This window comes from Lissotriton helveticus, chromosome 3_1, assembly GCF_964261635.1.
Source record: "Lissotriton helveticus chromosome 3_1, aLisHel1.1, whole genome shotgun sequence".
Lineage (NCBI taxonomy): Eukaryota > Metazoa > Chordata > Amphibia > Caudata > Salamandridae > Lissotriton > Lissotriton helveticus.
The window spans coordinates 1,870,836,241-1,870,863,675 of record NC_136061.1 but is presented as its reverse complement, the minus strand read 5'-3'; positions in this window follow the sequence as shown (position 1 = coordinate 1,870,863,675).

The following is a 27,435-nucleotide window of genomic DNA, read 5'->3' as shown; positions in this document are numbered from 1 at the left end:
TTTGGCAATGTTTTGTAGTCATGCTGTCTACAGCAAAGTGGATGATTTGCAATGAGGCTAAAACTAATTTTGAAAAAGTGCAATGACACAATTAGGGCTATCACAGTTCTTTATTTAAAAGTTCATCAGTGCTGCATGCATTATAATCCTTCTGTAAGGTTTCCCCTGCACAGCACTTGCACTCTACTTATGAAATCTTTTGTAAGTAAAATTAAATCTTAAAAGCAGCTTACAGCCCGCAACCTACTTACCAATTGTTTTCCCGCTTGTAAGTCTGTTTTTCTTGGTTTTGGCATGTTATTTCCTATTAGCTTCTGGTGTGTTTGTTTCTTTTTCATGCGTTTTCTATTCTGTAGAGCCTGGGCGAAGTACTCTTTCCTTTAACACATTTAATCCTCCTTACTCGAGTTACTTAGTTGTTTCTAATCCAGCTTGATTGTGGAATGCACGTGTACTTTGGGGCTGAAGCTACTAATCGAGCTTGTTCTTCGACTGTGCAGTTGTGGGTTTTTCGCAAGATATCCCTTCTGTAACATTGTATACAGACTTCCTCAATTTTTCGGTACGCACCTCATGTGTTTTTTTAATGCAAACACATGAATTGTGCTGTTTGTGTGGCTGGAGCTCATAATCAAGGTTGCTTGTCCACTGGGAGCTATGTAGTTTTTTTCAGAAGACATCCACTGTTTTGTAATAATTACAGATTTTTTTGGGAAGAAGTTACTAATAATGGGGCATATTATCAAGAACGTTGTTAAAATTATCGCCGGTTAGGCGGCAGAAAACTGCTGCTAAAGTGGCGATAATGGGCTTGATAATATGCCCTGGTGAATTCCAATAGAAGCCCATGTTCCCACCAGAATATGGACTTCTATTGGAATTCTCAAAGGCATATTATCAAGCCCATTATCGACGCTCTAGCAGCAGTTTTCTGCCACTAAACCGGCGATAATTTTTAACGCCGTTCTTGATAATATGCCCATAAAGTTTTTTGTTCACTGCATCTACTTTGTGCAGCTGACTCTTTTTTAATAACCCCAGATTACCTACATTGAATTGTTAAGAATGTACCCCCCTCTCTGCAAATAAAGGCAATATTTTATTTTGAAATCATGTGAAATGTTGTCCTTTTGTTTTCAATTCTAGTTTGCAGCGGTACCCAGAAGAACTGAAATAAAAGACATGTTAGAATATGCCCTCGAGGCACAAGGAACATGGGGCCAGCTGTACAAAGATTTGACTGTGGGAGTCTCTAATTGCGATTTTTTGCGACTCGCAGTTAGAGACTCACAAAATGAAATGTACTAATGGGTCTCAGACACCTTATTGATTCCCAATGGGGTCAAAATTGACCTGTCTTATCAATATTATTAAGGCATGTCGCAATTTGCGACCCAGTGGAAATTGGCAATAACACAGGGAGGGTGGCCTGCTGGGGACAGCAGACCACCATGTCTGTGTTTGCTTTTAAATAAAGCAACTTTTTCTTTTAAAGGCAGCCAGTTTTCCTTAAAATAAAATGGGACGCGTTTCAAAAAGAAAAAATGAAAAGTTTCTGTCTGTGGAACCACTGCCTGCTCTTAAAAAATGTTTTTGCTACTATTCACAAAGGGAACGGAGCCCCCTGGGTACCCCTTTCCATTTGCAACTGGCTTACCCCCTACTTCAAGTAAGTGGTAAACTGCGATTGTTTTGTGACTGCATTCCAGTCGTGAAACAATCGTACATCCCCCTGCGACTCGCTATTAAGAAAGGACACCGTTGGCATGCCCCTTCCTAATAGTGACTCACAAAGCTCATTTAGTGAGTTGGTAATATGTTACCAACTCGCAAATGGGACTTTGCACATTTAAAAAATGATTTTTTTCTGGTCGCAAAAGGGCCAATTCTGAGAATCAGGCCATTTGTGAGCCGCAAAAATCTCCGTACATCTGGCCCATAGTAATTAGAATGCGGTGCTGAAAATGTATATTTAAACATGTCTTTCACATACTCATGTCACAAAAATCTAATGGTGACGCACCGTCACCATTAGATTTTTGTGACATGAGTGGACACACTGGAAAGACAGCACTTAATTAAAATAATAAGGGAACTGCCACAGGAAGGCTTTTGCCAGCATTGTCCAAAAACACAATTTTGAAGAATTCTAATGGCTATAAATCCAAATGGAGGCAATCTGAAAATGTATGCAGGCTGCTCAGCTAGTTTAGATTAGGTGCAGCCTTATCTTGTGGTACCTGATCAATAATATCGATAGAAACACCACAATTAAAGCTAGGTTTTATTTAGGGGTGATAGTTAACTTTAATAGCATTTAGGACCATATGTGCAAAATTCAGTTTTTGCATTTCCTAAATAGCAAATCCCAAGAAATCGCTTTTTAGGAAATTCACATTTGAATGTACAAAAATAGAGATTTCCTAATAGCGATTGCTACAAAGTAGGAATCACTATTAGGAAATCGCTATTTAGGGAATGCTAAACCATTCGTTCCTATGGCCCTAAAGGTAAAACTAAGGGTGCTTATTGGCCTAAGGCCACCTTGATGCACCCCAAAAAAAGTGGTGCGCATGTAAAGTGCACAAATTCCCTAGGGGCTTGGGTGCTACATGGCACGTTAAAAAATGCATTTTGGGTGTGTTTTTTAAAACTGCTCATGGTAACCATTGACTTGGAGTCAATAGTAATAGCATTTCCTAAATACCCATTTTGCATTAAGGAAATGCTTTATACATGTGCTAAGCAATGTAGAATTTCTTAACGGGCTGAAATTGCGCTTCGGTCCGTTAAGAAAGGCCAGGGGCCATATGTATCAAAACCCACATTTGCGACTCTCAAATAGCGATTTTTTAGACATCACTATTTAAGAATTGCAAAAAGGGATGTATGTAAAAAATCGCAATTTTTTTGCGATTTCTTAATATTCCTTAATTGCGATTAGCAAATTGCGAAATCGCAATTAAGGAATACTTTCCTATTCATTTCTATGAGTCAGGAGGCCCATAGGAATGAATGGGAAGTTATTCTCAATTTGCGATTCGCAATTTGAGAATCGCAAATTGAGAATAATTTCAAGGGTGCAAGGGTGTCATGGGACACCCTGATGCACCCCTGAAATTTACATGTGTGCGCATATGGCGCACATACATGCCCTAAGGGCATGTATGTGCGCCACATGGCACCTTCACAAATGGCAACATGTGCATTTGTGAAAGAAATCTCAAATTACCACCAACTTAAAGTTGGTGGTAATTTGCGATTTCTTAAGGAGAAATCGCAAAACTTCAATGGTTGCTGCATACCATTTAAGGAATTGCAATTTGCGATTCCTTAAATGCTTACGCAAAGTTAAGGTATCGCAAATTTAGCGATTCCTTAAATTTGCATTGCGATTATCCTCATACATACCGTTTTCCGAATTTTGATTTGCAAAAGCTGCTTTTTTGCGATTCGCAGCTTTTGCGAATCAAAATTCGGTTGATACATATGGCCTTAAATCCTTTAGTACATATGGATCCATGTTTGTTTTTTCTGATTGAAACCAGGTGCTCTGCGATCGCGAGTCACACGGAAAACTGGCACATAACTGCTTATACATAGAGCAACAGCACCATCTTGTGGTTTTTCAAAGTAAATCCTCTAACACCGAATGTCCCTGAAAACGAGTGCTGTTTATCGAAAGGGATGCAACTTTCATTATGCCGAAGGAAGAAACTTGTTTTGAATTCAGGAAACTGCTCTGGAATCGTAGCGCAGAGGCAATGGAACATTTCATAATTTGCTAAGCATCACTGTAGAATAGATTGCAGCCACTGTCCGTGGAAGGAGTTGCAGTGGGGCAGAGAGGCGGGGCGGGGGAGGGGCAGGGTGGGTGATGCTAAAAACCGGCCGATGGATCATTGGAGGTAAGTAAACAATTAAATTAATTAAACAAATTTCGTAAAAGCGCGCGCTGCATCAAAATTGCGATGCAGCGTGCGCTACAAAATTTGTTTAATTATTTAATTGTTTACTTAGCTCCAATAATCCATATGCCGGTTTTTAGCATCCCCACCCTGCCCCTCCCCCGCCCCGCCTCTCTGCCCCACCGCAACTCCCTCCACGGGCCGCGACTGATAGATTCCCTTTGCTTGAGGACGTCTGTGTAGTATCCTGCCGGAGACGTAGCTGTTTCTTGCCACTCCCCGAGGGCTGGACTTACAACCACCCCATATCCATCCAATACAGGTGTCACGAGTGACGTCACATTTGTTAATGAAAGAGGCAAGGCGCATGTGCCCTGGGACAATTCTCTACCCACTATATACCAGTGGCTGTGTCATTCATGGAACCACTTAAAATTATCCTGAAGCAAGCAGGGGTCAAATATCACCTTTATGCAGATGACACTCAACTCTACTACAAAATCAAATCACCCAGTGACAACCTGCATCCAAACACCACAGTAATCCAGATACAAACTTGATTTAATTCCAACCACTTAAAGTTGAACCCCAACAAAACTGAACTAATTCTATTCTCCCCTAAAAGTCAACCTCTCCCAATCCAAGACTGGCTGAAGAACCTAAATTGCTCACTCACTTGGTCCAACTCCGTAAAGTCCCTAAGCATCACCCTGAAAAAAACATGTCAATGAAAGATCACATTAAAAACTCAGCGAAAGGAGAGCTTTTCAAACTAAAACACCTCAAGAAAATTAAACTATTTATTCCGCCCGATGATTTCAAGACGGTAGGACAATCGTTAGGCCTCTCTCAAATGGACTATGGGAACACCATCTTCACAGGGAGACCAAAAATTCACCTTGCCGTTGGCCTGGCTTATAACAGGTGTTAAGCGGTTTGAAAACATCACAGCCAGCATTCAAGATTCTCAACTGGCTTCCCATCGAAAGAAGATGTAATTACAAGACTGCTTGTATCACCCACAAAGCCCTGCACACCTGAAACAGGCGACCAACTATCTAGACAACAAACTTACGAAAGCAGGAGCAATAATCACTCTGGGAATCTCCAACTCACTTTAGCTCAAACTGAAAAGGAATTCTGCCATGACTCGCTCTTTTGCTGGAAATGCACCTAGGACAGAGGGAAGAAATGAAGGAGAGGGATGCATGAAGGGAGAGTGTCTGTGAGAAAGAGAGAAATAAAGAGTGAGAAAGAGAGGGTTAATGGAGAGGAATTAAAGATAAAGAGGCAGACCAAGAGGGACACAGAGAGGGAGAGCAGAAAAAGAGAGAGGCTTAAAGAGAAATGATAGCCAGCAGAAGAGAATGAAATAGCAAGAGGGGGGGAGAAGAAAGAGGGAGGGGCAAGAAAGAGACATAAAAAAGTGGTAGAGACTGAGAAAGAAGGAAGGCGAAAAGAGAGAGAGGAGGATGAGGAAGAGCATGCAGGACATGCTTTAGTGAAGCACAACATAATGATTGCTGAGTCTTTAGCGCTGGAACTACTGGTGTTACTGAGTGACCCAAAGCGCTAGAGAGGCCATACGTTTCTGGTAATTGTGTGTGAGGAGAAGAGAGGAGCTGACAGTGCCAGGGCAGTGCAGCCATTCCATTCATGAACTGGAATGGGTGAGCTGTAATGACACTTTCCCTAAATTTGAGAGTGGTGTGCAGGGAAGCACATTCAGCAGGAGGTGGAAGGGGTCGGAAGGCCGAGCGACGGTGGGGATTATAAAAACCCCAGCCCAGTCTGTGCACTTGGTGTCCAAAGGACTGCATTGATCGAGGCCAGAGGCAGAAACATGATGTTCTAAAGCACTCCTGAAACCAAGCCAAATTTAACTCCACTAGAGCCAAGAGAGAGAGGTTTCTGCACCAATGCCAAGAATGGCCATATTACTGGGAACTGTTGTGCTTGAGGCGTGTCTGACTTCCATTAAAGATGATTAAAAGCATGCTTTGGTCATTTTGTTAAACATGTATTCAGGGAGTACAAAACAGTAGGAGCAGGATATAAAGAGGATGGGTTAGAATTTTTAAGCTACATAACTTGAATCAGATTGGGAATTGTGCAACTCTTTGGTCTTAAACTAAACATGAGGCAGGAGGACGCTGAAAAAAACTATGCAGAGCTCTTAGTGCGCTTTTGGCTGTTATAGCAAATTACCTCAATAGTAAGGTAGCTCAGTGAACAATGCACGCATTGTAGAGATCTTCCTGGAACCTAAATGGCATCTGTAATTTGGCATGCATACTTAGACTCGTTTCAGACTCGTATTTTTGAAGGAGGGGAAGGGTAGCTGGTGAGAAATCCAAACAGTTTAATGGGCCAGTGTAATTTACAAGACTATATTTTTGACACATTTTATGTAAAATGTTTTTTTCCTACCTAATGTTTGTGTGTTCAATTGCTATCCGGAATGGTAATACAATTTTGACATTTCAGTATTGACTTAACTAAGGTAAATATTTATTTGTTTACACAAGGACAGCATCAGATTTAATTATATGAAGTTTTTGGAGAAAGTTTTACTGTGGTCATCAAAACTAGCTGATTACCACATTCAAGGGTTACTCTGATAAAGTTAATAAACTTTCATTTAGACCACATCTTGACAAATAATATAACTCCAGATTGGCTTGTGGCTGGTCTCATCTTTTGTGTTGTTTGGTGTATGTATGTAGTTGCCCGCAGCACAATCCTAGTGGTCCTGTTATTGTCTCAGGCTTCTTGTGATTCAGAACAGGTGCCTAGGACTACGGGAGATAACGATAAGTGTGATCTAGCTAAAGTAGCAGGTTGTGTTTGGATAGGAGAGCAGCTGATCCGCACGAAAGCAGGCTTGTCCTAAAGTGCCCATGGTGTTGCTGGAGTGCGAAAGCACTGTATGTAAACACAGGTCTAGACTGACAGAAATAACCAGCAGAACAGCCAATATGTAGAGGTGTTTCTATAAACGTTTTTCAGTTTCCCAGAGAAGGTAACATTGGAAAGCGGATCTATTGGTCCTGAAAGGCAGCTCAACACGGCCATATACGTATATATACCTTTAATGGCAGCGATGCCAGTCAGACCCCTTCCAAAAATGTTTGTTTCATTTAGCTCGTTTTGATAATATGTGTCGTGGCCTTTCCCCATATTTTTCAAAGTCTCTGTATGTAAGCAACTGTTCCTACACTGCGAGGTTTGTGACATCGCCATTTGTAATAAACAATCTTCTTTGTCTGAAACCACATAATTTGGCTCATGGCTTTGGACATGTTGTTTGTCTGCCCTGCACAACAGTATACTTCTGTAAAGCTGTTTGAACATATCTGGGATTTGTAGTTTGTTATGGTTATCATATAGTGGTGTGTTTCTGTAATACTAACAGTTATATGGGTTATGTTTTCTGCCTTATGGTTGGACCATAGACGCTCTCAGAATACAGAGATATTTTTATTAAAAGATCACCAGAGGCCCCATTATATGCATAATAGCATCAGCCTGTGTTAAGAGTTACAGGCTTAAATTCTTTTCCACCCTAATGATGCCCTAACTGCAATTGCTTTATTGACCTACTTGCTTTCTCAGATTTGCTAGAAAATGCACCACTTGCCCACTCTTTTTTCAAAATTTTCCCCAGGAGGGACCCATCCCCCCCCCCCCAATCCTCCTTATGGCAGTCGGACTCGCTCGCCACAGGGCCCTCATCCAAAACTTTTACGACGCATTTCTTTCAAATGTCATCAACCGCCACTGGTGCTTTGCTAGTTTTGAGATACGACAAAGAATAAGTACACGGCAACAATAGGATATTTTTTATCACCACGCTCATTGAAATGTTCTTCACTATTTGATAGGCTTCTGGTTTGATCAAGAAGCACCTTTGCAGAATTCAGGTTACCTTTAGTAAGTGAACTGACAGGACGTCTGGGACAAAGTTCAGTTGTAATGAATGAGATGAGTTTTTGTACATTAGAGAATTCCAAAAATGTTCCACAAAATAAGTGTAGAACAGAAAACTAGAAGAATACTCATATTATATCCCAGCAGCTTGAATGGGTTACTAGTGGTCTAGGAGCAATTGGAAAAGTGTTCTGATTACAGTTTATTTAAATTAAATATATTCCACGAGGGAAGAGTAGCGTTGTTGTTGTGTCTGTAGACTTGAAAACAGCATTTGAGGGTGTAAACAGTGACCTTTCAAGGGCAGGTATTCGTGAGGTGTAATTAAAGCCTTGCACACAAATAATTGTGGGCAACTGCCTTTTAGGGTCGAAGTTTGTGAGGGCTGTGTACTTGCCAACAGGGTGGACTGGGACAAAAATAGGCCCAGGCATTAAAACAAAAGTGGCCCCTATTAGCATATCAGATAGCTAAAAAAAAGTGGCCACATTTGCAAATATGGCAGTTTTGAACTTGTAAAGACAAATTGTAAAGTTTTTTTGCAAGGATGCATGCATTTGTGCTTGCTGCAGGGAATATTTGTGGTAACAGCAGGGAAATCAATAGTAAAAACGGGTCCACCAGACCAATAAATAGGCCCACGAACCTAAACAAAAATGGTACACACACGGTCCCATCAGCTCAGACCCTCAGGCACCTCCTGATTGCCCTACGGGCCGGTCCAACCCTGCTTGCCAATGAAGTAGTTAACCATTTAATTAATTATGTTGTTGTCAATCTAATATTAATATAGCATGATGTACCACTATGAGTAGGGAACACATTTACAATACTACCGTGTATATAGGATGCTATTCTATAATTCAGAAACGCCTACATGTCTAATATTTCATACATTCTTATTGCCTACCTTACCTATCGCTTGTGTCTTTTCTACACTCTTGCTCTCACCAGCTAGACCCCATGACTAATATCATCACTTTGTCTCTTATCACTGGAACTATGCCTCAGGACTGGAAAAGGGGGGTAGTTGTTTCAGAAAAGACAGCCTAGTTAGATCTGATGTAGATAAATACAGGGCAAATACCCTTCTTCCAGCACTGGGCAAATTGACTGAGCAAACAAGCAGTTGGCAAATCATTTGGAAGAGACTAGCCACAATTTAGGAAGGACCTCAAGAGCTGGCTCTTTGACTGAACTACAGATCTCCAATCTCCCCCCACCCTCACCCCACTCAGCGCCTTGAAGTCCTCACGGGTGAGTAGTCGTGCTGTATGAGAATCCTGATTGATTTATTGATTGATAGCTGCTTTGACCCGTGGCAGTTAAGATGTCCTCCCAGTAGGGGCACCTAGACAGCCGTTGCTTGTGCTCTTGATGAATAAATATCTGTCATCAGCCAAGGAGACTCTGCTGCTCTTGTTCTGATAGATTTATCGGCAGTGTTTGATACCATGGACCACAACATTCTTTTGTATCACCTTTTTGGTTGGTTTGCAGACATTTCACCACGAGTCAAACACCAACTCACCCTCAAAGCCGGTATTTGTCACTCAGTGATTGCCACTTTCTTTTTTTCTTTCAGCAGGGCGGTTCAGTACAGTGCAGGTGGCAAAATGCCCAGCTGCAAGAAAGACTCAGCACAAAGTCTGCATACCTTATTGCTTCAATTCTAACATGGGTTTCTTCCTTTTTGAAATATGAGACTTAGAAAGAGGCACTGCCATAGCGCTGGTTCTAGGAGCTGTTTAATGTCTACGTTTGTCCTCTGCCATGGCTTATTAGATCTTTTGGTTCCAGTATCATCTTTTCGCCCACAACACCCAACTGATGTACCCATAGGCTGTCAATCGCATCAATCCATGGTCAAACTGAAAACATGTCTCTTGGAAGTATATTGCTGAATAGCTTCCACTTTTATTCAGTTTAATGCCAGCACATCTGAAATATTATTTAGCAATAATACGGAAACATGCCAAATCACTCTTTGGCCAATAGCTATGGAAACCGATCACTCCCCTGTAGCTCGGGTAAAATCCTTGGGGTTCATCCTGGATTCAGATATATCCCTACCTTGCGCAGGACAAGGTTGTTTCATCCACATGTTTTGGCGTATTTTACGCTGTGAAGAACATTTCCTACTTCCTTGCCAAACATCCATATGAGTCTGTATCCATATTAGCCTGTATCTCTTACCAGTTCGACTACTGTACTATCCTGTACCTTGGCCTACTTGAATCCTCATTAAATCAGATGAAAGAATGGAAAATGTTGCTGTCAGGTTAGTCTGCCGGTTAAAAACATTGGACAATGTCAGTTAGGCATGAATAAGTCTACATTATCGTCTGTTAAAACATTTTCTTCTGGTAAGAATTGTCTTCAAAATACTTTGTCTTAAGCTTAGAGTATTTTATGTTATCAAGCAATACCTATTTGGTCAATGCTTCTCCTGCTACAATTTGGTAAGATGTTAATGGTCCAATTCTCAAATTCTGTTAGCAATCCCACGCGCCAAACACTCCAGGTATGACAGTCATGCTCTTTCCCTACTTGTTCCTCAATTTTGGAATGCTGTTTCCCTGGGTATTATGTCCATGCTAATAAGTATCACCAAACCTTCATAAAGTTTTTAAAAACCGACTTTTTTGCGTTTGATGTTCTCTCTCACATGGTTATCTGGTCCAGATTGTTTTTTCCCAGTGCCAAGATTTCTGGGTAATATGTGATAAAAAATAAACTCTTCATTCATTCAAAATGTGCAGTTACTCCTGTTAAATCTCTTGCTAGTTTTGAATTTCATAGCCTTGCCCACCCTGGTTATCCTCTAAACAGTCTAACTGTTAATGTACTGCACAAACTGTATTGGGCTGTCTCTTGCAGCCACACGTGCCCACGTCTTTCCTTAAGTGGCCATGGACATGCAGCCTTGCCTACAGGTACCTCCGCCATTGACACAGAAGGTTACATTGGCCAACCCTTCCTTTTATCGCTCGAGAAAAAATATAAAAATACACCATGATTGATCTTGGCTACTTCTGTGGTATTTGGGGTTATTCTCCATCTAATCATCTGCCACCTTAAAGGATAATCAAATGCTGGGGATAGACATGAAGGAAGAGATGGTCAAAGGTTACTCCTAATTCACACATTTTTAAATTTCTTTTCCTTATATCATGGACACCGATAAGCTGTTTCTGACTGCTAGGAGGATGTGAAAGTCACCAACAGTATTTACACCCAATTTCTGATTTCAAGTACTGGTGTAATTTTGCACTAACCCACATTGTTCCCTCACACAAATCTCACCAGGTTTTACCTCAGGGGTATCTGTAATAGTTGTACTGTGCAAAATGGTCCAGATTCTGGGGTTTGAAGCTAAGAACAAGGTAAAACATTCAAAGTAAAGCCAATCCTGGTAGTTATCCCTCATTCCAACAAGGGGAAATAAAACCTCTCTTGTGAAAAACCATAAGGCATCATATTGATATTTTCCAGGATGGTGTTACATCATGACATGTAATGAGGGCCAATATCTGACTGGTTTTAACTTATTTGCCATTTTTGGATGATGGCCTGTGGCCAGCGATGACTTAAATATGTTTTACCTCCATCCGGAGCTAACCTGGTCCCTCAACCTTGCCCCATTACTAAGGAAGACCAAAGATGACCTTCAAAAATGGCAGTCTCTCCCTTTGAACCCGATGGAGAAAATTGCATTATACAAGATGATGTTACTCCCCCGATTCTATACATATTAAAGAACATACCTCTCCATCTCCCACGTCAATGGTTTTGTGCCCTGGATAAAATGACGACCCTGTTCCTCTGGGGAAACTCAAGGCTGTGACTTGCGCTGATCCACTGCCAAAAAGCTCTATATGACAGTGGGATGGAAATGACCGATCTCTTTCTCTATCTCATGGCTGCACACCTAATTGGTGATTAATGAGTGGTTCTCTGGGAGATGGTCAGAACCGGCCTACCAACTAGAACTGTAGATTCTGAGGTTCTCACAGATCCAAGTGATTCTTTAAGGATCGTCAATCCCCCACACTATCCCTGCTGGGACCAGAGCAGTCCTCCTTGCTTGGTGCTCAGCATTACTGTACACCCGCTGGGAGGCCATGCTCACACTTCAAACACCTACGTGGCGAGGTACATGGGTAGGAGACGTGGCGAGGCTAGAGGTGCTCTAGAAGTGGGACCTTATTGGTATCACTCAGACTGGTGATGTTTGGAAGGAAGGTCAACTCCGGGCCTTTCAGAATCTCCAGAACACATACTCCCTTAGCACCACACAGTTTTATAAATAACTGCAGCTTTGGCACACTCTTATGATGGGCATCACCTGGGATACTACTCTTCCTAAATTCAGTCCCTTAGAGGCCAAAATACCTTATAGGGGAGCTGGGAAGGGGAGTGGTCTCCCAGATCTTCAAGAACTACCCCAACACATTAGATCATTTGTAAACCCGATGGGAATGATGGATGGGCCCTATGGAGGACGAGGATTGGAGGGACGCCCTTATGGTCCCCAAGTGATCACTATCTCTGCCAGGCTGAGGCTGATCCACCTCCACTACCTTCATTACTCATATCTCACCCCAACCAGGTTACACGAGCAGCGTATCTTCAAACTCCAAGCTGCGCACGGTGTGCGGAGGAGCGCGCAGACTTCTATCACATGACTTGTTCCTGCACTATCATATTGAATACTGGGCAGAGGTGGTTGGTGAATTGAATGGGGCTTTGGGTTGGGAGGCTCCTCTCATGCCCCAAGTCCTGCTCCTGGGGGTGCTGGAAGCCATAGGAGGCTCCAGGGCCAACAAAGCATTTCTGGGCATGGGCATCATGGTAGCCAAAAGAGTCATAGTGACTAGATGGAAGAGACCCAACCCCTCCCCCCCCACCCCCTCCCCCACCACACACACACAATTTCCCAGTGGCGCAGAGGTCTAGATTGGTGCACCGCACAGGAGCAACCGGTGTACGCAGCATGGGATGTCCAGCCAAATACACCAGTGTGGGGCAAATGGCTAAGACTATTAGGTTAGCAAGTGGGACAGGGATCTGGGGAGTTTTGTTGTTGAATTACTGTTCTGATGTATTGCTATTCAGAAGTATTGTAGGAGAGGACCTCTCCGCATATCATGCATGGTCTATGTCAAGCAGGGCGGGTCCCTATACCATGAACTGTCATGTCTATGTGTTTGTTTGTTAAAACCCTATGAAATTGAGCATTAAAAGAAAAAAAAAATATATATATATATATATATATATCTATATATATCCAGTTAAGAACGGCGTTCCTCAGCGAGCACTCAGGCACAAGAAACACACCGCAGGCATCAGTCCAAGTAAAGCAGGGTTTATTCACGCCATAAGCCCTACGTGATGCGTTTCGCGCTTCACAAAGCGCTTGATCACACAGGTGTTATCAAGCGCTTTGTGAAGCGCGAAACGCGTCACGTAGGGCTTATGGCGTGAATAAACCCTGCTTTACTTGGACTGATGCCTGCGGTGTGTTTCTTGTGCCTGAGTGCTCGCTGAGTAACGCCGTTCTTAACTGGATATTGATTACCGGTTGCTTCGCCGGTCGCGAACCACCCCTTCAAAGGCGAGGGATTTCTGGAAGGAGCATTTTCAAAAGGGATATATATATATATATATATATATATATAGGTTTTACCATGGTCCATTCAGTTAATGTGGAATGAATGACACTGTATTTGGGCCACTAGGGGGAATGGACAATTTGCTCCAAGGCATTTGCTGAATACAAATTTCAGAGTCCCTAAGAAATACAATTGCTAATTGAGTGTATTTAAAATTCACTGCTTGACCTCTGCATAATGCAAGACTAACTACCCTCCTCTTCTTTCTACTCAGGCAGCACACTTCAGGATGTACCAGCTCTGCAGTCTCCTTCATCAGCCCCCTTTGACATCCAAGTGGCTGAAGAAGAGATCCCGCCGCAGAAAGCTGTACCTGATGAAGAAGCACACAGTAACGTATCCGTAGCCGGGCCTGAAGTCACTGAAGAAGGCTTCGACTCCATGTGGCATGAAATTGAAGGCCAGGTAATTGAAATCGGGCCTGAAGATACAGAAACAACACTGGAGCAAGTGGAGGACTCTGCTGTGCCCAGTTTCTTGTCCTTCAGTTCGATCACCACTGACTCTCCTATTTGCACCGAGGAAAGCCACAGAGAGAGGCTGCCGGAGCACACCGAAGTCCCCATGACTTCATGTGAAGGCCATGAACGCTCACCCCAGCCTCCAATACGCGATTTCCCGCCAGGGATTCGCATTACCAAGCAGTACCTCTTAGAGTCGTTTCTCACGCGGGTCTACGCCAACACGCCATTTCCGTTCACGTGCGCCGCGTGCTCCCGCTCTTTTGCGTCAGGGGACTTGCTGTTTGCGCACGTGCTGCAGGGAGTATACGGGGACTTCAGCTGCCTTGTATTCTTTCAGAGGTGGAAGCTGATGCAAAGGAGGCTCCACGTGATTTGCCGCAGGCTGGAAAGTGCCGTGGAGAGACGCAGCCAGCTGAAGAGGAAGCTGGAAAGAGACAATGAATTTCCTCAGCCAGCAAAAAGAGCTTGTTGTGAGAAGAGGTTCCAAAGGTACCAGGAAAGCAGCAGCAGTGCCTTCAGCAGCAGCGGGAGCAGCTGCAAGAGGAAACAAAAGGAGGTTGCTCCTCTTCCGCTAAAAAAAAGGAAGTTGTCCTATACAATGCAATTCTAAGACATTGATATGGAAGGCCATATTCACCCAGTAATGGAGCAGTTTAAATGCACACATTTTAGACCGACACTTTAGAATTGTTTCTACCATATACGCACAGCTTTTTTTCTGATTGGCACAATTTTTTCTGCCTAGAATACATTTTAGATATATATTTATATATTTGTAGAGGTCTTAATAGAGCCCTTCAATGCACAGCCAGTGTAGCACGTTCAACAGAGACCTCTTCTCACAGTGGCGCTGGGAAAATCACAAATGAAAACCTTACCCATGCCTTCATACAAGGATCTGACAAGAAACCTCTTCTGAAGTCCCGTCTGTTGAGCCGCCTTTACCCTCTGTTGGCCATTTAGGTGACATCCGATGCACACGCAGCTTTAAAAAAGAAACCTCAAAATCTGTCAGTTTAAAACCAGTGCTACCTACCTAGACCCTGGCCTTCTTCTCTTGCACTCGGGAAGGAGCGTGGCCACTTACCAGAGCTCACATAGAAGCACGCCTCAGTCATGCATCAGCAGTTACAGACCTCTGGTTTGAAAGGCTAATTTGTATCACAGTGTTGGTCTTAGGCGAGCAGTCATGTATATGAATGTACATTCCCTTGCACACATTTGATGACTGGAACATTAGAATGTTCTTTATATCCGAGTTATACTCTGTTGCCTCTCAAACATTCAAGTGAAGGCAATGTAGGTTGAACATTATACTTTGTTTAAATTATATATTATTCATCTTATTTCCATAGTTGCACACATACTCTTACACTTTAGTTTAATACAAACCCTTGTAAATATACTTCCTTTAGGTCCTACCCACTGTACAAAGCATCCTTGCATCCCTCACGTAATCATGGATTAAACATTCTTATTAGGACAAGCATTGTTACTTTTAGACAACATGGATGTACCCTGGATCCATTTATCCATTGTTCCTTTCGCTCACAACCCAAGGATAGGCCTCTCTCGTGTGAATTAGCAATTGCAACGTGCCATATATTTATTCCTAACCTCTTACACAAGATTGTTCCTTATTTGACCACCTTGGGCCAGGATCTGCAAAAAAAGGACAGAATTGTGAGGCTCGTCTCTTGTTTCGGGCCCTCTGGTTGTGACTAGTGCTGTCCTAGTAGGTGCTTTCCAATAAAGAATGTAAAACATTTCTGACTTGTGATTTTTTTATGTGTTATCACTCTTACTACTGCTGACAAGAAATTTGGTGCTTTCTGAAACAGTGTGGGTTTTGCATCTTCTTCAGACCACAATGCCAAGATATGAGGGTATTTCCAGAGAATGTAAGGAGCATTTAGTGCATTTGAATAATTTGATAGTTTTAATCTTATGCTACCTGACTAACATGATATATCATATTCTATACTGCACAGTCAATTCTTAAATATCAGATTAGGCTCTCTCCGTTCGAGTCAGGAGACTCCCCTTATCCTATTACCGTGCCCTGAATATCACTGGGGTTTCTTTTAGGTTCATGTTCTTTTCTTGTGGTACGTGGTGCTTGAGTCTTGCAAAATTCCCAGGCATCAGACCCTGTTTAGGGAGCTACAGGGCACGCAGGGTCTTCTAGGCCACAGCTGCGTGGGGTGGGTAGTTTGGCTCAGATGTCCCAGGGTCCTTGCTTCTACGGCTCTGCAAACTAGGCCAATTACAACCCCTTCAGCACTTGGCCATCAGTGATAGCAAAGACGAGAAGGTACAGGTTTCTCAAGGAGATTAGTGTGGGAGTTCAACAATCTCAGCACTCATCAGACACCCACACAGTCTAATAACTTGGATATCCAGCTCTGCGCTTTTGTTTCTAAAAGAGAAGTACTTCAATACTGTTTAAAACTTTAGATAGTACAAAAGTTCAGATACTCAAGCCCATATTTATCAAAATGTGATGCAAAAAGACAGCTTGCCACACTGCGTCAAATGGTGAGGGCAGGAATGCGCCATATCTATAAAGATATTTTGTGAAACTAAGGAGTTAGGTCCGTATGAGGTGTGGGGCAGGCTGGACCTTATTAAATTAATAACACAACAAAAATGCCTACACCCAACTATTTTTTCAAAAACACTTATTCCTAAAGAATGGGGCAAACAAAAAGACTTTTGAGTTTGACCCAGTATTTTTATTTATACCTATCTACTTCATTATTTATTCACTATTTTTTGAATTTTACAGAAAAGGAAAAAAGACATTCAATATATTTCAATTACATATATACAAAACTATGTACAAGACCATTATTTACATTTCATAAACACAACTATCATACATTCTACACATAATACGAAATACAAACAAAAGGAAAAAATTAAAATTCTACAATAGAGCTAATCTGTATCCATAAGAAAAGAAAGGAGACAAAGTCAAAAGAAGGAGCAACTCTTCAATTGAAGATGACTTTACAATTGGCGAAAGCCAATTGGAACGCTTAGTGATATTAATTGCTCCCTCAGATGTGCCACACATTGAATGTATGATAGTTGTGTTTGTGAAATGTAAATAATGGTCTAGTACATAGTTTTGTATATATGTAATTCCTTTTCTGTAAAATTAAAAAAATAGTGAATAAATAATGAAGTAGATAGGTATAAATAAAAATACCTGGTCAAACTCAAAAGTCTTTTTGTTTGCCCCATTCTTTAGAAATAAGTGATTTGAAAAAATAGTTGGGTGTAGGCATTTTTTGTTGTGTTATTAATATCTATAAAGATATGGCACATCCCTGCTCTCTCGTTGCACACTCAGTGCACCCTAGTATAGCACCCTTGTGTCTTGTCTCAAGGGGGCCTGCACTGCAGGAAGGAATGTTTTGTGCAGGAAGGGATACCATTCTGCATAAAAACAATCAATAGAGGTGAGGTGATATAGATATTTCTTTTTGTTGTGCCTCTATTGGTAATGCATAGCATTTTGATGCATTCCCAGGTTTACCTGTCTTGGCAATCTGGAAATGCGCCAAAATACATGGGTGGATGTGTGGGAACACCCACTCTCCTCCGAAGTAACGCCTTCCAGGAGCAGAGTAATGCAAGGCAGCGACTTGCGCTGCCTTGCGTTACTCCATATTTATCAAGCAATTCAGGGCCACGCAAGGTGGCCTTGGATGGTTTGTTAAATGTGACTTAACAATCGTGTTGCCCTTGCGTCACCGTGTATGATGATCCTTGGGTAAATCTGGCGCTCAAAGTCTCCGGTGCAGAACAGCTGTCCTTTGGTGAGGATGCTCCCCTCTGCTTCGCCCTCCACCTCTTGTAGTGTTAGGGCATCGTGGTTTGGGTATCGGGCGCAATGGCAGTGCCTCTCCTCCTTTTACACAGCATTGTGGACTCAGTCTTGATAGCTCACCAAACATATACGTCCATGGGAGGCCTCAATCTGGCCTACCACATTGCATTTGTTGTCCTCCTCTTGGCAGGAAGAAAGACCGGTAATTGCAGGTGTGTCAGTCCAATGCTCCAGTCCTCCTAGGAGCAGAAGTATAGCCCCATGGCAGAGTCCGGAGGTGGCAGCAGTAGTGCAGTTGTCTTTGGTTGGCAGTGACCTACCGGGCTTTTTAAAACCATCTTTTTTGGCTTTTAAACATTTGTACATCTAGCCAACAGATGAACACGTTCGCGTAGGTACAGGTTTAAAAAAATAGGGCTTCACTGAGGAAGTTCCATGGATTAGTAATCTCAAGGGAGAGTCTCTCCTGAATGTTGGCTCATATTGGTGCACTCTGCCCTATGAGGCATATTCTGAAATCTGATAGAGGTGCGATAGATTGTTTTTGTTCAGGAAACCAACCGTGAACAAGAGGAGAGATTTGGTCGGGGGGGTGCAAGTTCAATGTAAGGCATAAATAACAGTGAGAAAGTAGGTAAAGAGAATGCTATGAGGGGGAAGTGCTGTACTCTACAGAGGGTGGGAAATAAGGCTCAATACTGACTGTGATCTAGGATTGAATCAGAATGAGTCAGCTGACCCTGGAGGTTCATGCCGGTAGAGTGTCAGCTTTTGGGGTACATTTTTGGGCTAGTACTTGGCCGTCCCAATCACTTGCAATTGGACGCTTCAGAAAGTCTCTGGCTTCTTCTTTATGGAAGGCCCTGCTTTCGGGCTCAGCCCATTTTATGGTGGCTTGGGACCAGCTCCAAACCTTCCATCGCATCTCAATGTCCCTTTTAGCTGCCAATAATGCGAGTCTAGGAAGTAGGCTGCCACTTTGATTTTATGGTTCTCATGCATTAATGCAGGGCTCATATTTCCCAGGACGCCATGTTGACCAAACTGGAAGTGCTCATCAATCAGCAGAGGACGTCTGACCGAAAGGCCATTACCGATGGGGAGTTCTAGATCAGGGAAACATCCTTTACGACGCAACTTTTACTATGCAGTACCTTTACAATGCAGGTTTTACAAAGAAAGACATTACAATGTATTGCGCTGGGGGGCGCTGCAGGATAGGGAATAGTTTAATTTACTATCCAAAACCTTCCCTACTATCCACGGGGACTGGAGTTGGAATAGTAAATTAAACTATTCCACTATCCAGCGCCCCCCAACGCAAGTCGTTGCAACGACTTGCGTTGAAAAACCTGCGTTGTAAAGGCATGCGTAGTAAAAGCATGCGTTATGATGAAATACATCCTCTAGATCATGTAGTGAAAGTCTGCAGAGACGGTAGCGCGAGGCACATAGGAGGCATTACCAGCGGGGTAGCTATTGTTAGTTTTGAGGGGTATAGGTAGGCCATATGTAAAATAGAATTTTGATCAGCTTATATTTAGCATTACATGAGACAGCATGTGGGCATGGAAATATAATGTAACATTCCTTATCATGGCCCAACTGCTCTATTTCTGATTTCCAAGGCTGCAGAGATGTGTGTGTGTCGTTAAAGAGAGTTATTTGGCTGTCTGATGCAATTTCTGACATTCCCCATTCTGAAAAGAGTTGAATGAGGGAGCGCATGTTGGGTTCTAAGTCAATAATAGACCAAGGGCTCCATATATTTTGAACTGTCCTCTATGAAAGTCGCATTGATCTACTAGGGAAGCGAAGAAAAATAAGTGACTGCTGTGGTATAGGTCCCCTAGTTTCGTGATGTCTGCAATTTCCCAGAGTTGGCGGTCTTCTTCTGAATATCACCCGCCATATCTAAGAAAGCTGAATAGTGGGAAAACTGGGCCTGCAGGATGATGTGCTTGGTCTCAAGTGTAGTATCAGTATGCAGCAGATACTTAACGTGGGCTACCTCTCCCCAGTTTGGCACCTAGTAGCATGAGACCTTGTAGTTCTTCCGGGGTAACTGGTTGCCATTGGTACATGTATCCTCATGCGAGAAGCGTGCTAAAAAACCTTCCAGCCACTGAAGCTGTGAGCTAAACAGTAATACTCCTAGCCCAATGTCCACCTCGCTTTGTTGAGAGCTGCAGTTTAACCATCGCCTTTCTGTGTCATCCATTACGCCTAATAAGGTGCTGAAGTAGTGTGTCTATATTTTAAAATAGTTCTTGGGAAAGCATAATTGGGATGGTGAAATAGGAAGAGAGTCTAAATAGCATTGCCGTTTTAGATAGAGCGATACGTCCCTTAAATGACAGCTGAAGTATTTTCACCTATGCCCTGAGGTAAGTCATTGTCTTCATGAGGTTCCCATGTAGCAGGCCTCTGGCTGAGGGATGTACTTGAATATATAAGTAGCGAATGGAGAGCTTCTCCCATTTAATGGGGCGGTAACCCAAAACGAGGTGTATTGCGCCAAACTTTCTAAATGTCTGGCAATACTTGACAGATCCCCATCAATATCCTTGACATGGAAGGGGATATCGCAAGCATACAGGGACACGGATCGTGTTCAGCCGGAGAGGGGGATGCACGACACATGTTCTACTCGCCTGAGCCGTAACACAAGAGGTTCCATGCCAAGAGCAAAGAGTAGAGGGGGCATCCTCGACAGGTTCCCCTTCTAATATTAATGTGGATAATATCAGTCTACCTACACAAAATCTGTGTAAAGTAAGCTGATCATGGATTCTGAAGGCTGGTTCCCATGGGTCTCGCAGGGCCACCTCCATGTGGACAACTGGGTGCGTCATCAGTTCAGCTTATCAGGCCTCTCGGTGTCAAGGCAGCAATGTAGTCTGCTATAGGTATTACATCCTGATGGCGATAGTTAAACCACTTCTAGGTGCTCCAGAGCTCAATGCGACAGCGTAGTCTGGTTGGGCAAACTTCTGGTTAGTGCTTTAGTCAATCATCCAGGCATATATTGGTCTAGTGTCTCGAGGCAGCAGCTTCATTTTCAGCAGTATAGTTTGCCTGGGCATACGTTGGGCATCTGTAGAGGGTCAAGTCACTACAGAGTTGGTTCGGGCATAAACAGGTTGTTTCATGGGCTTGGTATTAATTTCTTGTTCAGTGGCACAGACTGCTCAGGCACACTTGGGGCAAGTGGCAAGGACACAGTGGCAGAGTTCATTTGGGCACACTTGGGCAAGTGCCAAGAGGGCAGTGACAGATGGTCTCAACAAGGTGATCTGTGGGGTCAACAGTACCCATTCTTCAGGTACAATAGACAGGGTATGTGAATACTGGTTTGGAGTGGTTCCTCTTTATTTTGCCCTCAGACTGTCTTCCAGACTCAGCCTTTGTCTAGGATGTATGACGCTACAACGCATACTTTTACAACGCATACCTTTAAAACGCATTTTTTACAACGCAACATCCATTACAACGCATTCCATTACAACGAATTTTTAAAAACTAGCTTTACAACGCATTCCATTACAACGCATACTACCTTTACAACGCATACCATTACAACACATAACATTACATTGCATGTATGGTAAGTATTGGATAGTGTAGGGTAAAAATTACTATTTTAACTCCAGGGGGGTGCAACAGTAGGGTAAGTGTTGGATAGTGTAGGGGTAAAAATTACTATTCTAACTCCAGGGGGGTGCAACAGTAGGGTAAGTGTTGGATAGTGTAGGGGTAAAAATTACTATTCTAACTCCAGGGGGTGCAACAATAGGGTAAGTGTTGGATAGTGTAAGGGTACTATGCGTTGTAATGTTATGCGTTGTAATGGTATGCGTTGTAATGACATGCGTTGTAGTGGTATGTGTTGTAATGGCATGCGATGTAATGCATGTTGCATTGTAAAAGTTTTGTTGTAATGGTAGTGCGTTGTAAAAGTTGCGTTGTAAAGGTTGTTTCCCTTTGTCTACAGTGATGCTCCACACAGTAGGGTTGTCTCCAGATTGGCGCAGCCACAACAGAGGCACATAGAGTTGCAAGCAGTTTATACATAGCTATCTACAGCCACATCCGACAGTAATCAGGAAGAGGGATAAAAAGCTAAACTCTTCACACTCTGAATAACAGGGGCCACAGTCCCTCCCTTCCCCACCACCATCTCACTGACCCCACCTGAATCCACCCTATGACAATATTAACGGGGTGAGGTGAGAGGCTGATTGCTGTGAATATCTGAGCAGTATTGGACTGAAATCTAAAAGGCCCAGTCTCAATTTCTCATATGTAGGGGGCCAACATCATGGGGTGATTTGGGGATGTCAGACCTTGTCTTTATCTCAAAAAGAGATAACCTATTCTCAGAGGTGGTGACAGGTGATAGATTGCACCGAAGCATAGAACATTTTAAAGCATGGAGAAAGTGAGCAACTGTCCAAGACCATCACCTTCCAAGGCACCTGGGGAATAAGTAATTGGGACAGTTAAAGGTCCACCACAATACCAGCGTGCATAAAAACAGATTATCTTTTTTAAAGTGACAGCTGGACATTTAGACCTTCCAAACCTTAACCATAACACTCTCAGGTAGATATATTCAAAAAAGAATCTTTCTGTGCCATGTCTCTATCATTACTTCACATTTCCTCTTCTGCCTCACCCCAGTTTCATTAGCTAGCTCACACTATCTTTGCATTTGATGACCCTAGACCCATTCTCTCTAGCTCAATTCTCTACCTCGCCTACGCCTACCTCTCATCTCAATATGTAGCTCTATTGCACCTCTTGCTACCTCTCTCTCTCTCTTGACCTTCCTTTCTGTCACACTCTGTACCTACTTCTATATCTCTCTCTGTACCCAGTCTCTTAACATACTCTCTCTTCATCACTGGTATGGAAAGGTCCTTTGCATGGTAATTGATGTGCAACCTTGCTTTGAGTGCACAACTGTCCTGAAGTCTGAATCCCTAATGTGGATTTTGTTGTTATGGGTGAACACGGATCATGCATGTGCACCATGACATAGGTCTGTCTCTGGATTTGTGTCTTGTTGGACCAGGAGGTGCACCCAAAGCTCTACACTCGTAGTGGTGGAATACTATTGCCTACACCCACCCGGAGTTAGACACCATGAGTGCGGTGGTTTACAGCATATTGTGTAATGCTGAGTGGTACAAAACATGAAGGATGCAGGACATGCAGGGTATGTGCAGGATAAGTGCATGTGCTGGATGTATGCATACCTGTGAGTGGTAGATTACATATAGGATTCAGTGAATGGCAGAACACGCATGTTGAATGGAACTGCTGGATATATATGTGCCTCTAAGTGGTACAGTACATGTGCTGGGTGTTTGTGTGCCTGTGGATGGTATAATAAATAGAGGGCCCTGGGTTCCATTTTGGGAGGCCCAGCCCTGCATGGTGAAACCTGGAATAGAGGTAGAGAGATCCCCCCAGACAGATTTGTGGATTTCTCCATTCATGTTAGCTGGTTGGGACACACACTGGGGAGGGGAGCACCAGGCCTTCCCTGTTCACTTCAAAGGGTGCTCATAGATTCAGTGAGAGGTCACTAGGAAGGGGTCTGGGCACATCCCAGGAAAGAGATGGGAATGATAAGAGAATCATGAAGAATAGGGTTGGAAGCCCTGGGCTAACATTTGGATGCATATATCAATGTGACTGACATCCAGGTATGAATTCTAGTCACTCCCATGGCCTGTTTCGTGGGACGATCTGCTTCAGAGACATCCCTGCCATGGCAGACTTGTTTTCAAGAGGAAGAAGGAGCAGACTCAGACCATAAATCACATTTGGTAGGTGGATATGAACTATGAGAAGACTCAAAAAAGTGTCATCATCTGCCAAGCAGCCAGGTGGGGTGTGTGAGAAAGGAAAGCTCTGCTTGACTTCTGCCTTTGACAAGGACTGGGGGCCATGGACTGCTATTCTCCCTGCTCTGTTTCATTACCAGGGAATTCTAGAGCACCTGCCATGGAGCCTGGAACACCAGCACCTGCCTGCTTGATAGGACCAGTGTGCCCTCTGTGGAAGAGGAGCGTGTTTGGAGGGAGCAAGTTCTATTTGAGAGCCTTTTTGAGCAAGCTCCCTGTGCGAGGTATGAGTAACACAGCTGCTGCACCTATCAGGATTGTTGCCTACGTGCAGTATTAAGTCAGTGACCCCTGTGTACCAGGAGAGAGCCACTGTGAAGATAGCCATGTGAAACCCTACCACGCGGTAAGGTACAAAGCCTTGTGCAGGAACAGTGCAGCAGCCTCTGAAAGGGATTCAGACACCACAAGCTGCAGCTTGCTATTGTTTCCATTTCACCTCCCTGTAACTCTCTTTCATCTGCTTAAACTCTCTCTCAACCTCATCTCTCTTTTGATCTCAACTCGATTTCTCTTCATGCCTCTGCGCCATGCCAATCTTACCTCTCTCTCAGCCTTCTCTCTATGTCACTACTTCCACTTCACCTCTCTAAGTTATTCTCTCTACCTGACATCTTTTTCACTTTGTCATCTGTTTTACTATGTAACCTGTCACTTTACCCCAGTATTCCTTTGCTTCTTCTGCATCTCCCAGCTCTCTGTCTGTTCAATTTGACTCACCACTTTCACTACATTACTCTTTACTAGCTACCTATTTTTCACTACCTCTTATTCTTTATAATTACCTACTCTATTTCACTGTTTCTCTCTCCCTTTCCCTAACACACATTTCTCTGTACCTCACAGTTCAGACACCCTGCCTCACCTATTTCTCTACCACTCTTTATACATCTCTTTGCTTTCACTTCCATGTCTCAACTAACTATTCACTACTCTCTATTTCACTCTCGCTGCCTCTGTACCTCAATACTTTCTCTACTATAGCCATTTCTCTCTACGTACTCTTTTAACTTTACACCTCATCGCCCTTTCTCTACTTATCTCTTTGCCTCGCTATTCTCTTTACCTCATCCATCGTTCTATACCTCTTTTTATTTTGCTTCCCTCTCTGCCTCACTACCTTATGTATATGTTTCTTTCACTTCACTACCCGACATCCTCTACCTCTACTTTTACCACTCTTACCATTCTACCATATCTTTTTCTCTACCTCGCCTTTCCATGTATCCGAGATCTCTCACTCTACCCTTAATTCTCCCTATCTCTAGCTCTCTGTACCTTGGTTTGAAGCCTCATATTGTGGAAACTAACTGGGGGGGCACTACCAACCAGAATATAAGATCCTTAATTATTGCCCGGCGGTGTCGCCTCTTGAACCCACAAAGAAGTTAAACTATTGAAGAGGCAGGCGCTGGAGACTGGAAGGCAGGAAACAAGGTTTTTATTCTCTCCGGAGGAGAACACAACGAAACGGACAGAAGGTATCGTTCTGAGGTGCTCTAACTGCATCCCTGAGGCCTGGCCTCTTATACACACGTTTATCTGTTTATTGCATGTAACACATTCTCGTTGATACTTTGAAGTACGGAAAGACATCCTCAGAATCCCCCCTTTCCCAGCCCGTTCCCACGCAAGGTTACAGTGGAAGTCCCCGCCCCGTTCACAACAGGTGATGATCATCGCGCAGCTGGATATTCCGCCGGTCCACAGTGTGTGTGGGTTTCGATCGGATCTCGTGGGATGGGGGGGGGGCTTTGATCATCTCGGGGGTCCTTTGAGGAGGAAAGCTTTCTATTGTACGGGGAGGGGCAAGGGATTGGTATCGGCAGAGCTGGGTGTCGGCCTGGGAACGGGGAAGACAAACGGGCACACGGGGAAATGGGGTTTGCATCAAAAGGGCCGGGGATCATAAATGGGAAGAAGGGAGGTGTCGCGCTGGGAACAGGACGAGGGTCTGGGGCAGAGCAGCGCTGAAGAGGGGTTTTATGATTCGCGGCAGGTGCAGGCGGGGGGTTGTCAGTATGCGGGGGATGCCGGCGAAGTTAGGAATGGGAGAGAGGCGCGCTGGCTCTCGGCGGGAGCAGGGAAGCCATGGTGTTCAAAATGGCGGCTGTTTTACGCGCACAAAAAGGTTAAGGAGAGCAAGAGGGCGCCGATAATGTTGACGGTTTCAGCCTAACTTTCAACAGTCCTCCCTTTTCAACATATCTAGCCAACTTGCTTACTCAATGTCAATTTTCATCAAATTCCTAACTTCGGTATCATACAATGCTCTCATATGTTCGCTTCCAATGTCCACAGTTTTGGAAAAAATACAACTCGCACATAAAGAACACATAGGTGGCAAACATTGAATTCCTAAGCATAGGCCACATATTACAACTACGGGAATCAGGATAATGGTGAGCAGTCTCCAGCCCCAGCTTTTGACGGTGTCCCAGAACCAACCACCAAGCGACCATTCTTCTTGCTCTTGGTGAACTTCCGAAGAGAGTCTGTGAAGATGTTCGATGGCTTTGTACACTGAGGGTGAGTTGTCCGGTATGTATGTACAACAGCTGGCCCCAATAATGCGACATGCTCCTCCACGGTCCGCCAGAACCACATCTAGAACGAGGCGGTTCTGGAGAGCCACCAAACGGACCGCTTGGAGCTCGGCAGTGTTGTTGGCAAAGATGCCCGCTGTGATGTTCATGGTTGTCTCGACTGCCTGAGTCAAATGTCGGATGGCACGGCTGTTTGCCATCGGGCCCCAGAGGGGGACGAGTCCTTTCATAGCATCGAGGAACTGTGCCCCTGTTGAGTCGGCTTGCTCAACGTCTTTGGCCCGTTTTTGTCTGTGGTGATTCGCTGGGGCCACATAAGTTGGAGGAAGGACGAAGGAGATGTAGCAAGTGCCCCCCCAGCCTTTGGGGAGCCAGGTGTAGGCCTTCGTGCCGCAGATGAAATACATGTTTGGAGATGACACAAAGGAAGGTGGATCCGTGGAATCCAGAGTGCTGGTAAAACGGCAAGCGCTGCGACCCACCAGCTGTGTCCCAAGTCCTTCTACACACATGTGGCCTGTGACGTTGATGACCGTCAGGGCCACAGTCAGAGTGGCAGCCGTTCGTTTCCGCAGATAGGAGAAGGTGGGTCTGGTTGGATTGTTGAACACCTGCATTTCGATTCGTTCTTTGGCCGGGATGTCCATTTGGATCGAGTCGCTGGGGGTCAGCGGGCAGAAGTGTGTCTTTGTCTTGTTGCGCCCGGCCCCATGAGAAGAATGTGCTGCAGTTCTGCTGGAGGTGGCATTTCCCGTATAGCTCTCTTGTAGGAGGATCAGCCAGGCAAGGCAGGAGCCGTGGACAGAGAAGGGTGAAGGGATGAATGGTATTGAATGTCCAGTGGCATGGGGTAGCAACCCACAGATCCAGCAGTTGGAGGCGTTGGTGGCAAGATTGTGCTGGTGAAGTAGCTGCACGAAAGAGTTGTTCCAAAACTCCTTTCGCCTCTCTCTTAGTTGAGGAGAGAGCGAAATTAGATAATGTTCCTTCATGGTGGTAGGCTGAGCAGTGGTTAGGAATGTTTCGTGAGCAGGTGCGTGTTCTTCCATAATCCAGAGCGTAGTCATGAGGAGGAAACAGAGGAGGATTACGATGAAGAGTGCAATTGTCTTTGAGCTGTGGAGTCTGTCTATTCTCGGATTTCTGTAGTGGGTATTTC